This window comes from Rhinatrema bivittatum, chromosome 19 (assembly GCF_901001135.1).
Source record: "Rhinatrema bivittatum chromosome 19, aRhiBiv1.1, whole genome shotgun sequence".
NCBI lineage: Eukaryota > Metazoa > Chordata > Amphibia > Gymnophiona > Rhinatrematidae > Rhinatrema > Rhinatrema bivittatum.
Window position 1 is genome coordinate 8,706,684 of NC_042633.1, and position 13,178 is coordinate 8,719,861.

A 13,178-nucleotide genomic window follows, 5' to 3' on the forward strand; every position below is an offset into this window, starting at 1 on the left:
AATGCACTGAATGCAGCCAATCGCACTGTCATTCAGTGCTCAGTGACGATTTTCCTGATGACCCAGCACTATATATACTTAAGCACGTGGCATGCCATGCACTTTCTTTGCAGGGGTGGTGTGGGGAGGTGGTCTCTGCAGAAGGAGGCTGCACTCAGAGCTAGTCTAAGTTCAGAAATTTGTATTGAAATGAATTGCTAGCTAGGCTAGTTACTCAAGAGAAAAATATATTTATTCTTTATTTGACTGGAGTGCCTGTGCCAGATAGCCCTGTTTGTTTTTTAAGCAGTTTATTTAGGTGATCTGAGATGGTCTCTCTATGCCAGGGAGAGAAGCTGCTAGCAGTGCCATTTAGGGATGTGAATCGTGTCCTCGATCGTCTTAACGATCGATTCGGCTGGGAGGGGAGGGAATCATATTGTTGCCGTTTGGGGGGGGTAAAATATCGTGAAAAATCATTAAAAATCGTTAAAAATCGAAAAATCGAAAAATCGAAAAACCGGCACATTAAAACCCCCTAAAACCCACCCCCGACCCTTAAATTAAATCCCCCACCCTCCCGAACCCCCCCCCAAATAACTTAAATAACCTGCGGGTCCAGCGGCGGTCCGGAACGGCAGCGGTCCGGAACGGGCTCCTGCTCCTGAATCTTGTCGTCTTCAGCCGGCGCCATTTTCCAAAATGGCGCCGAAAAATGGCGGCGGCCATAGACGAAAAAGATTGGACGGCAGGAGGTCCTTCCGGACCCCCGCTGGACTTTTGGCAAGTCTCGTGGGGGTCAGGAGGCCCCCCACAAGCTGGCCAAAAGTTCCCTGGAGGTCCAGCGGGGGTCAGGGAGCGATTTCCCACCAGCGAATCGTTTTCGTACGGAAAATGGCGCCGGCAGGAGATCGACTGCAGGAGGTCGTTCAGCGAGGCGCCGGAACCCTCGCTGAACGACCTCCTGCAGTCGATCTCCTGCCGGTGCCATTTTCCATACGAAAACGATTCGCGGCGGGAAATCGCTCCCTGACCCCCGCTGGACCTCCAGGAACTTTTGGCCAGCTTGTGGGGGGCCTCCTGACCCCCACGAGACTTGCCAAAAGTCCAGCGGGGGTCGGGAAGGACCTCCTGCCGTCCAATCTTTTTCGTCTATGGCCGCCGCCATTTTTCGGCGCCATTTTGGAAAATGGCGCCGGCTGAAGACGACAAGATTCAGGAGCAGGAGCCCGTTCCGGACCGCTGCCGTTCCGGACCGCCGCTGGACCCGCAGGTTATTTAAGTTATTGGGGGGGGGGGTTCGGGAGAGTGGGGGATTTAATTTAAAGGGTCGGGGGTGGGTTTTAGGGGGTTTTAGTGTGCCGGCTCACGATTCTAACGATTTATAACGATAAATCGTTAGAATCTGTATTGTATTGTGTTCCATAACGGTTTAAGACGATATTAAAATTATCGGACGATAATTTTAATCGTCCTAAAACGATTCACATCCCTAGTGCCATTTTGTTTAATTCACCCTCTGGGCTAGGCTGCAAGCAAGCACTATTTGGGTGTTGTGGCTGGGAGAGATATATTCCATTTTTAGCTAGTTTGCTAGAATTTCCATTGGAAAATATATTTCATCAATTTTCCTGCTGTGCCAACAATTCCAGCTTTTTTAAACTGAGTTTGTTTAATTCAACTCACTCAGTCTCTCTGTGCACTGGGCTTGAGTGGGCTGGCAGTTTAGCAGACTGAACTTTATTATTGGGACAGTCTGTGCAGTGAAATCCCCAGTCTGCCTCATTTGTGCTTACAAGGAAGCTGTGTGTGGGGGGGCACACCACACATAAGAACATAAGAAAATGCCATACTGGGTCAGACCAAGGGTCCATCAAGCCCAGCATCCTGTTTCCAACAGTGGCCAATCCAGGCCATAAGAACCTGGCAAGTACCCAATGTTACATTAGTGCATAGCAAGGCACTGTGACAGTGGGCAGTGGGTAGTTTAACAGACTGAACATTATTATTGGGACAGTCTGTGCAGGTGAAAATCCCCAGTCTGCCTCTCTTGTGCTTACAAACAAGCTGTGTGTGTGTGTGTGTGCACACCACACACATTACATTAGTGTATAGCAAGGCACTGTGACAGTGGGCAGCCAGTAGGCACTAGGCAGTGACATTAAATCCATAATGTCAGGGAAAGCTAGATGTGGTTGAGTGATTGGGACTGGCAGAGGAGGCACTTCAAAAGGCACTAGTGCCAGAACCCCATTCAAGTTAAAAGGGACCTGCTTCAATCTAAATTCTTTGGAGGGGCAGGCAGTTCCATCCAGAAAGAAAATGAAATCTGACCATGAGGCATCGCCATAGCCACCACCTGTTTTCTGACCCTGTAGTTTTGGAGGTGAGGGAAGGGGAGGCTGAGTCATGCCAGACAAATGTTGACACCCAAAAGCAGCAGGGGGACAGAAGTCTCGACTAAGACTTAGTGTTGACAATGTAGCGCAGTCACTGTTTGCTTCTGATTCAGATGAAGACTCATCTTGTGTGGGATTCTCATCAGAAAAGGAAGAAGTAATAGCTGACAAAGCTTTAGGAGGATCAGTTAGTCCTGTCTTAGCCTCCACTTCAGTGCAGCAGGGGAGAGATGAAACTGATGAGGAGGAGGAAGAGCAGTCAGTGCAGGCACAGAGGGTGACTGAGGCCCCTGGCATTGCTTCTCAGGGTGCACCCACTACTTCAGCTCCAGTGCCAGCATCCACCCCCAAGGCTTTAGAGAAGGGAGAATCACAAAAGACATCTGCGATCTGGAGCCACTTTAAAGTGACGGATGACCCGCGTTTTGCTCGGTATAATTACTGAGGCAGGGCTATTAGCAGAGGCAAGCAAATGGGACATCTATCTAATTTTGGCATGACAAAGAGGCAACACCCAACAACAGTACTGCCATCTGGGGATGGTGGCAGTACCAGTCAGGGGACTCCTTCCAAGCAGCGTAAAGTGGTTCAAAAGCAGCAAAGTCAGCCCACGCCCTCATCACCTTCTAGCAGTCAGGTAGCAGGCCAGCAACCCCCTGACGTGTGGGCAGAAGTGACAACCCACATGGAGGAAATGGGGTGGAGTGCGGTAATGCTATCCCGGGGTAGGAGGCAGGCAGCCTCAAAAGTTGTAACCAGGAGCATAGGGGAAATGATTGCCCTTGATGACCAGCCCTTGCAGTTAGTGGAGAATGTGGGTTTCAAGAATTTTCTGAAGGTCGTAGTTCCAAATTACAAAGTCCCCTCCAGAACCACATTTAGCAAAAAGGTCATCCCCAGCCTGTACAAGCAGTGTCGCAGTCGCATGCAAGCGCTGCTAGCTAAGGCAGAGGGGAGTGTGCATTTCACCTGCGATATCTGGACCTCCATGAATGCTGCACACTCTTACCTCTCCCTCAGGTCAATCCTGTAAAGTGCGTCTGCGGTTTCCCCGTTCCTAACCCACTTTCTACTCACTTTCCGGCCGCGTTAACACTTCCTGCGATCCCCAATCCCTTTTAACCTACTCTTACTGCGTCCTTAAATCCCTGGGCAACCCCTTCCGCACGCGGCATGTATATTGCATGTAAACGATCGAATTAGCTATTCCCTACCATCTAGTAACGTGCACCCCGACTATCGCTTTTTTACCCTGCCGTTTTGCTGCGCGTTTAACCTGCTAACTTACCGCCTACCCTTACCCCTGCATTAGAGGCAGGGGTAAGGGTAGGCGGCAAACTTTCCCCCAGACCCTGCTCACCTGCCCTGGCTGCGTCATGGGTGCTGGTCTCCGGGGCAGCTCCAGTCCTCTCCCCTCCTCCTGAAGCAACAAAAGCGAAAAAATTGAAAAAAAATGCTGCAAGAGAGAGAGGGGAGAGAGGACGGGCAATCCAACGCCCTGGACTGCCAGTCCCCTCTCCCCTCCTCCCGAGGCAAGGCGCGAAAAGCAGCCTTGCTCCGGGAGGAGGGGAGAGAGGACTGGCAGTGTAAAGCGACGAAGCGTCTTACTTTTTTTGCAGCCCCCCCTCCGGAGATGGACATCGCGAGGACGACCGCGGCTCCCTGCCTCCAGCTGCCCACGAAGATAGACGCCTGCACAGGCGAAAGCGGCCCCTGTTCGTGCAATTGGGCCGCTCAAAACGTGACGTCATGACGTTTGGCGTCACGGCATGTGACGTCACGCCTTGAGTGGCCCAATTGCACGAACAGGGGCCGCTTTCACCTGTGCAGGCGTCCATTTTCGCGGGCAGCTGTGGTCGTCTCGCCGATGTCCGTCTCCGGAGGGGGGCTGCAAAAAAAGTAAGTCGCTTCGTCACTTTACACTGCCAGTCCTCTCTCCCCTCCTCCAGGAGCAAGGCTGCTTTTCGCGCCTTGCCTCGGGAGGAGGGGAGAGGGGGATTGGCAGTCCTGAGCGTAGGATTGCCCGTCCCCCGTCCTCTCTCCCCTCTCTCTCTTGCAACTTTTTTTTTTTGCTTGTTGCTTCGGAGGAGGGGAGAGAGGGCTGACAATCCCGAGCGTCGGAGAACTGTCCACTTCCTGGTACCTGTCATTTCAAATGTCATTTGAAATGACATTTGAAATGACAGATACCAGCGTGTCCGTGAAGCGTTTGGCCCGCGCACCCAGGTTACTGTATAGGCGCTGTATAGCGCTCTATACAGTAAAACGGGTTGCGCGGCCCTAACGCTTCACGGACACTTCTTAGACGCAGCTTGCATTTGCAAGCTATTTACATACAGGATCGAGCGGTAGGTGAGCTGGACTGTGCGTGCGGCAACCGCGGGTGCGCCGGGCACTAACGCAGCTCTTCCTACCGCTCGTTACTGGATTGACCTGCCTGACAGAACACTGGTGGGACCTGGCTGAGGCAGGGGAAGGCTGCAGCTCTATTACTGAATAAGTATCAGGGTGGAGGTGGGCTTTACTGTACACCCACCTGACGGACCAGGCCCATACCGCAGCCAATATTATAGCATGTATCAGGACAGATGCTGCAGGCTGGCAACTACACTAGCGAGACAGGAATCCTCAGGCAGGGTTCTTTGTCAAAGACAATGGTGCAAACATGGTTAAGGCAATAAACGATGGGCACTTTAAGAACATCCGATGTTTTGCACACACTCTGCACCTGGTAGTGAAGTCAGCTCTGGGGTTGAATTCCACTGACAAAGAGACTGAATACCTGCATAGGTTAATATAGAAGTGCAGGAACATAGCAGCGCACTTCCACAGAAGTGTGAAGGCGGGGCAGGTTCTCTGACAAAAGCAGACTGATTTGGAGATGCCTCACAAGCGTCTAATTCAAGACATTGCCACCTGGTGGAATTCCACCTTTATGATGCTGGAGAGGTTAGTGGAGCTGCAAACACCCCTTCATGAACTTTCTGGTACAAATGGACATAGGTGTGCAGAATCCCTTAGGGCATCATGATTGGTTAGTCATGAGTCAGCTGGTAAAAATCCTGCAGCCCTTTAAGGATATCACAGAGGAGCTGAGTTCCAGAAGTGCCACCTTGGCTGACATCATCCCTATAGTTAATTTCCTGGATGAACATTTGGAGGCCTTTAAACAGGAAGAAGGAATGACAGTTGAGGTGCTGCATTGTCTGGATGTTTTGCAGCAGCAGGTGGAAGAGAGATTAAGGCCTTTAACAGAACAGAACACATACATGCTCGCCACAGTCTGTGATCCCCTTTTGAAAGGGAAACTCGCCCTATAGTACAATTGTCTCTTATTGGTGAAGGACCTGCTGTTATCAAAAGTCCGTGAACAGGAGCGCCATAGGCAGAGACAGATTAGGCGTGAAGCAGAGGTGGAAACAGCGGGTACTTCAGAGAGCTGTGCTAGCCCAAGCAGGCAGCTTTCAGCGACAGATAGTACCTCCTCCTCCTCCTCCACTTCAGAATGCCAAAGGCATGTTGCCCATAAAGATTCATCTGTTGTGCGATGGGCGAGAGAGAAAGCATCTGGCATGAGTGACTCTCAACCACCCAAGCAAAGGAGACACCAGCACAGCTGTCAGTGACACGGTATCTCTCAGAGCCGACAGTGAACATGCAGACAGATTCACTAGCATATTGGGCACACAAGTCCACTGTCTGGCCACACCTAGCCAAAGTGGCTCAGTGATATCTGTCATGTCCACCAACCAGTGTGCCCAGTGAACGTGTCTTTTCAATGACAGGGGATATCATGAGCCCTCACCACTCAAGGCTGGCACCAGAGTTGATGGAAATGCTAGTGTTTTTGAAAGTAAACCTGCCTTTGCTTGGGTTTCCAAGTTTTCCCTGTGACTGTCAAGATGAATAAAAGCGATTGAAAGCCTTGCAGCAGCTTAAACTGCCTCCTATGCTCCAGATAATATAAGCACTGCAGCACATGTACCTGACCTGAAATGCTGTGCCTTACCGTCCACTGTCCAGGCCGTACATCCCTACAAGGGCCTGACCTCAAACGCTGTGCCTGTCCTTCCACTGTCCAGGCCGTATGTCCCTACAAGGGCCTGACCTCTAACGCTGTGCCTGTCCATCCACATTTGGAATGTAAGAACATAAAAGCTGACTTAAGATGTTTGGACCTTGCATATTTCATATGCTCAATATTTTTAATAACCTTGCCAACAGTAATGTTTCAAGTACTATTGAAAACTGGTGGTAGTTGCACTCTAGTTCATCCTCTGTGTTCCCATTGTTTACAGAGGTACTGTGTAAACCACAAAGTCAACATAGGTTGATATTGTAGATTTTGACTTGAGCAGCAGTTTTCTTATTTCTGGGAGCTCTTTATGTTCCTTTGTCATCAGCTGAAGTGCATAAGTACAGTTAATAGCTTCTGGGTATTCAAAAATAATCTCCAGCTCAGTTCTTGCTTCACAAATGGCAGTCTCCATTGCTCTAAAAGCATTCTCTGTTGAATTATCTTTCAGAAATGAAAAAGATGCCATTTTCTTCTGGCAGTGAACCAGTTCAGGAAGAAGTGACAGGTCAAACCACAACATACCTGCACAAAGGAAATCCTCTATTGCTGTGCCTGCCAGTCCAGGCCTTATGTCCATAGGTGGGCTTGAATTCTGTCCTTGATTGCTGTGCCTATCCATCCAGGCCTTATGTCCCTACGGGTTTGTCCTCGATTGCTTGCCTGTTCGTCCAGACCTTATGTCCCTACTGGGATTCTCTCTGTCCTCGATTGCTGTGCCTGTTCGTCCAGGCCTTATGTCCCTACAAGGTGTGTCCTCGATTGCTTGCCTGTTCGTCCAGGCCTTATGTCCATACATGGGCTTGACCTCTGTCCTCGACTGCTGTGCCTGTCCGTCCAGGCCTTATGTCCCTAGGTGGGATTGACTCTGTCCTGTATTGCTGTGCCTGTTCGTCCAGGCCTTATGTCCCTACAAGGGTTTGACCTCGATTGCTGTGCCTGTTCATCCAGGCCTTATGTCCCTACATGGGCTTGACCTCTGTCCTCGATTGCTGTGCCTGTCGTCCAGGCCTATGTCCCTAGGTGGGATTGACCTCTGTCCTCGACTGCTGTGCCTGTTCATCCAGGCCTTATGTCCAGTCCTAACTGAACCCTCATTGCAAAGGGAAACCTCAGTCTCTGGCAATTAAAACTAGTAATCCTTCACAGCATGGATCCTTAAATAAAACAGTTTTATTTGTTTCAGGGCAGAGAAGAGAACTTCCTCCGTCTTGCTTATGAAGTCATGATCTGTTTGCAAATGCTTAATCCTAACAATTTGTACCATTATACACTCTAGGGCCAACCATTCCAGGAGCCCTTTCCTGCTCAAAGGAACGGGAACTCTCCCTTGTTGCAGCCTATCTCTTACCACCTGTTGACCCATGTTCAGAGCGAAAAGATCTCCAGGGTACTTAGACTGTGGCAAACACAGTGAGACCATGCTCACAGTAGACCCTGCTCCAGGTCACCATGCTTTGAAGGCTCGTGCCCCACTCTAGGGGCCAACCCATTCCAAGGAAGCCCTTTCCTGCTCAAAGAAAGGGAACTCCCCCAGGTGTAGCCAGCCTGTATCTACCCTCTGACCCATGTTGAACCACTGTTTACATGGTAACCTCCTCTGTCTCGGCCTTGAAAACTCTCGTTTGTATATCAGCTACTCTACCAGATTTTAAAAGACCAGCGAGAGCTCACTAGACGCCAATGGAAACACCCACTCTAGGGTGAACCCATTCTAGGGAGCCCTTTCCTGCACAAAGGAAAGGGAACTCTCCCCAGGTGTAGCCAGCCTGTATCTACCCTCTGCCTCTGTGCCTTGCTGCCATACACCAGATGACTCACTCAACTCCTTGTGGTGTTCTGGCCACTATCATAGTTGCTCAGTGTGTTGGTGCTAGTCTTTCTCCTTGCTATGTTGCCCCTTCATTGTGCTGTAGGATGTTGATACCACTTGTCTTGCCGCTTTGCCTGTCGTGCTGCCTTCGAGGGTTCATGCATCTGTTATGGTGCTCTCTTTTGAAGCTGTGGTGTGTTTTTGACACTCTCGCTGCTGCTTTGCACCACTATTAAAGCACTCTTCTTGCCACTCCTAGTACTCCTTTGCCCCTTTAAGGTACCTTAGGCTATTCATGCCACTTTGGTGCCACTTTGCCACACTCTAAGTACCTTGGAGCTGTTTTGTTGTTCTGATGATTGCTCCCCAGAAGTTTCATCAAAATTGATAAGAAAACCCCAATTCTGCAGCCAAAAATAGGCGCAAATACTTCCCCCATTGACTTTAATGGGAACCAGAAAACGAATGCACGTATCAACGTTTCGGGGGCGCCATTGGATGAATGCAATGAATTTGCCCGCCGACAAATACGAATATCGAATCGGATGAATCCGTACCCTCTGCACATCCCTAGTGCTTAGTGAAATGGCAGGGTGGCCCAATAAAATCAACCATTTGGTCAAAGCCTCAGAGGTGAAAGAAATTTAAAGGTTCATGATGAAAAAATAAATGAAGCAGGTGTTCACATTACTTTGCTTAGCAATGCCTCTGCAAAACTTTTCCGGATAATAACAGCTCCCATTTTACGATACAACTGGGTAGACCTCTGGATCTGCAGGGACCATGGGAAGTAGGGCTTGTGGAAATACAATATCCATAATACACGTAGCATAGCATTAAACAAAACCAAACATATTTTGTTTTCTTAACAGAAACCATGATCAGAAACTTATGCTGCAGGCATGAGTTTATCACCCTCACTTATGATAAGCGTCATGACATTCCATAAACAAACAAAACATTAATACCATACCTTTGAAATAATGATGGATCAGAATACTCATGTCTCATTTCATTATGGAAGGTGATCCATAAACTTCATCTGCAACCTCGGAAAGCTAAGGTTTTTTCAACATGGTCGCATTAAAGAGACCCTGTGGACTACACAAAGTACCATGCTGCCCAGGCAGGATGCAGGCTTCAGGGGTATCAAGGAGTACATGTCATGTACGGTATGGGGTTAGGCGGTGTATTACATAGTCTCTTTAGAAAAACAATGCTGCTTTTGAGAAGGGATTTGAGATTGTTAAGCCGCAAGTGAAAAGCATAGCCAAAAACATAACCCGAGATATAATGGGGCATGTGACCACATCCATTCTGAAAAAGATGAATAACGATGCCGACCGGACAGGGTCAGGGTTGGCTGTAATTTGAAGAGCCAAAAAAAAAAAAAGAACCAATTGACAGACACTTCTTCAGAGACCTCCCAAACCCTGTAAATGATGAAGCATGAGGGCATCATATCTCAGAAGCATAAATGCCAGGCTATAAAGAGAATGGATGTCTCTGAGGAGAAAGATATATTTTAACTAGGGATGTGAATCGTTTTTCAACGATTAAAATTATCGTCCGATAATGTTTATATCGTCTTAAATCGTTATAGAACACGATACAATAGAAATTCTAACGATTTATCGTTAAAAAATCGTTAAATCGTGTTAGTGCGCACTAACTCCCCGTTAGTGCGCACTAACTCCCCGTTAGTGCGCACTAACTCGATTAGTGCGCACTAACTGAAAATGATACAAATAAACACTTTCCAGGTCACTGAAGGTCAGTTAGGAATGAATATGTGTTCCTATTGGCTGGCTGCCCTCTTATCTATTGATGTTACCAAGGTTACCACTGAGGTGATGGTTGGGGGGATGGGAAATGGAACTGGAAACTAACGAACACCACGAAAATGAAACAAAGTGTTCACACTTCCCAGGTCAGTAAAGGTCACTTAGGAATGAATATGTATGTATGTATTCCTATTGGCTGGCTGTGCTCTTATCTATTGATGTTACCAAGGCTAATACGAGGTAATGGTTGGGGGGATGTGAAATGGAAACAGTTGGAAGCTTGACAAAAAAAGTAATGTAATGATCAGCACTCACGTGACTAGAACTTGTTTGTTTATTATTTTTGTTAGCAGGCACCTGAAATGCTAGTGCATGTTGAATTTGCCAATCACTGTGCATTTTAGAAAGGTGGTCCTGGCTGGAACTGTACACAGTTCAAATATATGTAATTGATTGTGGTAAGTGTATTTTTTAAGTAGCCACACTGGCACAAGTATGTTTACTTTTCCTCCTACTTAACTCACTAGCTCAGCTTTGTAAGAAGGGCTTCTCTGCTTGTGGTTGTTTTTGTTTGGTGTGAGGAGAGCAGAAACATCAGTCTTTATTCAATCTACTACAGTCATCTCTTACAGTGCCCTATCCCTATTAATACCAGGAGTGTTGTGATCTTCCTGCACACAGTGCCCTAACCCTGATACCAGTCTGAGACAGCTCCCTCCCTGCATTACTAGTGAGAGGCTGGCTTCACAGACAGGGGGGAGCTGCCTGACCCTCACTCCTGACTTCCCCCATGTCCCAGCTAGTGAATGGTGTGTGGGTGGGGGGGGGGGAGGATGGTGAAGTCTGAGACAGCTCCCTCCCTGCATTACTAGTGAGAGGCTGGCTTCACAGACAGGGGGGAGCTGCCTGACCCTCACTCCTGACTTCCCCCATGTCCCAGCTAGTGAATGGTGTGTGGGTGAGGGGGGGGGGAGGATGGTGAAGTCTGAGACAGCTCCCTCCCTGCATTACTAGTGAGAGGCTGGCTTCACAGACAGGGGGGAGCTGCCTGACCCTCACTCCTGACTTCCCCCATGTCCCAGCTAGTGAATGGTGTGTGGGTGGGGGGGGGGAGGATGGTGAAGTCTGAGACAGCTCCCTCCCTGCATTACTAGTGAGAGGCTGGCTTCACAGACAGGGGGGAGCTGCCTGACCCTCACTCCTCCGGGGTATTGTGATCTTCCTGCACACAGTGCCCTATCCCTGATACCAGGGGTGTTGTGATCTTCCTGCATGCAGTGCCCTATCCCTATAAATACCAGGAGTGTTGTGATCTTCCTGCATGCAGTGCCCTATCCCTATTAATACCAGGATTGTGTGATCTTCCTGCATGCAGTGCCTATCCCTGATACCGGGATGTGTGCAAGAAGATCACAACACCCCCGGTATCAGGAATAGGGCACTGTGTGCAGGAAGATCACAACACCCCCAGTATCAGGAATAGGGCACTGTGTGCAGGAAGATCACAACACCCCTGGTATTAGGATAGGGCACTGTGTGCAGGAAGATCACAACACTCCTGGTATTAATAGGGATAGGGCACTGTGTGCAGGAAGATCACAATACCCCTGGTATCAGGGTTAGGGCACAAGTTCTAGTCACATTGACTGATCACATTACTTGTTTGTCAAGCTACCAACTGTTTCCATTTCCCATCCCCCATATACTGTCAGTAGGAAGCTTGGTAACATGAATAAATAAGAGGGCAGCCAATAGGAATACATTCATTCCTAAACTGACCTTAACTGACCTGAAAAGTGTCAAATTGTATCATTTTCAGTTAGTGCGCACTAACTCCCAGTTAGTGCGCACTAATCGGAAAAAACGATTTTTAACGATTTTTTAACTAAAAAATCGTGCCTAAGACGATTTTCTTGCCCTGCCACACGATTTCTATCGTTAAGACGATATGGAAAACGATTCACATCCCTAATTTTAACAAAGCGCCATGGCATTGGTGCACCAAGGGTCAGAAGATTGACATTAAATCAGAGTTGGACCTGTTTCAATTGTCACCCACTCAAACCAGTATTGAAAAATGCATTTATGAACAATTGAGGCTTCTCTGTTTCCTCTGCTCATATTTTATTTCTCCTTTTTTATTTCTTTTATTTACAAAGTGTATTATTGTTTTATTGTAAGTATTGTTTTTTTATATCTCTTATTTATACAACGCACTAATAATTTTAATGTAATTTTGCAATTCTATTGATTCTATCTGTTTTTATTATATTATTTTTGAAAACTGTTATGATTGGTCACAGAATGAAGGTATATAAATATAATAAATAAATAAATAAATAAATACCCTGGTATCGGCTCTATCGGTAACCGCTAGGGATGTGCAGAGCAAAAGTTTAAGTTCATATGTCCATATGTCCAAAGGGGGTCCCATTTGCGGTCAATATGGACATAAACAGAATTCAATGAGCTGAGTATATGTCCTATAAAAATTTAAACCCCTCACCCTCCTTAATCCCCCCCCCCCAAGACTTACCACAACTCCCTGGTGGTCCAGCGGGGTCAGGACGCCATTTCTGACCAACTTGCAAGGAGCACGTGACGTCGGCGTCACGTGATTCCCCGCGAGTTCCCTCCGGCACCCTCGTTCGGCCCAAAAGGAACTTTTGGCCAGCTTGGGGGGGCCTCCTGACACCCCCAAGCTGGCCAAAAGTTCCTTTTGGCCGAACGAGGGTGCCGGAGGGAACTCGCGGGGAATCACGTGACGCCGCGTCACTGCGACGTGGCGCCGACGTCACGTGATTCCCCGCGGGGTCGCTTCCGGGATCCTCGTTCGGCCCAAAAGGAACTTTTGGCCAGCTTGGGGGTGTCAGGAGGCCCCCCAAGCTGGCCAAAAGTTCCTTTTGGGCCGAACGAGGATCCCGGAAGCGACCCCGCGGGATCACGTGACGTCGGCGTGACGCGGCGTCACGTGATTCCCCGCGAGTTCCCTCCGGCACCCTCGTTCGGCCCAAAGGAACTTTTGGCCAGCTTGGGGGGGCCTCCTGACCCCCCCAAGCTGGCCAAAAGTTCCTTTTGGGCCGAACGAGCGTTCCGGCACGAACCCGCGGGGAATCACATGACGCCGT

At 48.7% G+C, this 13,178-nt stretch overlaps 1 pseudogene; it reads right to left on the bottom strand.

The window, feature by feature from the left end:
* The window catches only part of LOC115081121, a 126,117-nt pseudogene that overhangs the window by 9,060 nt on the left and 103,879 nt on the right, over positions 1-13,178 (bottom strand).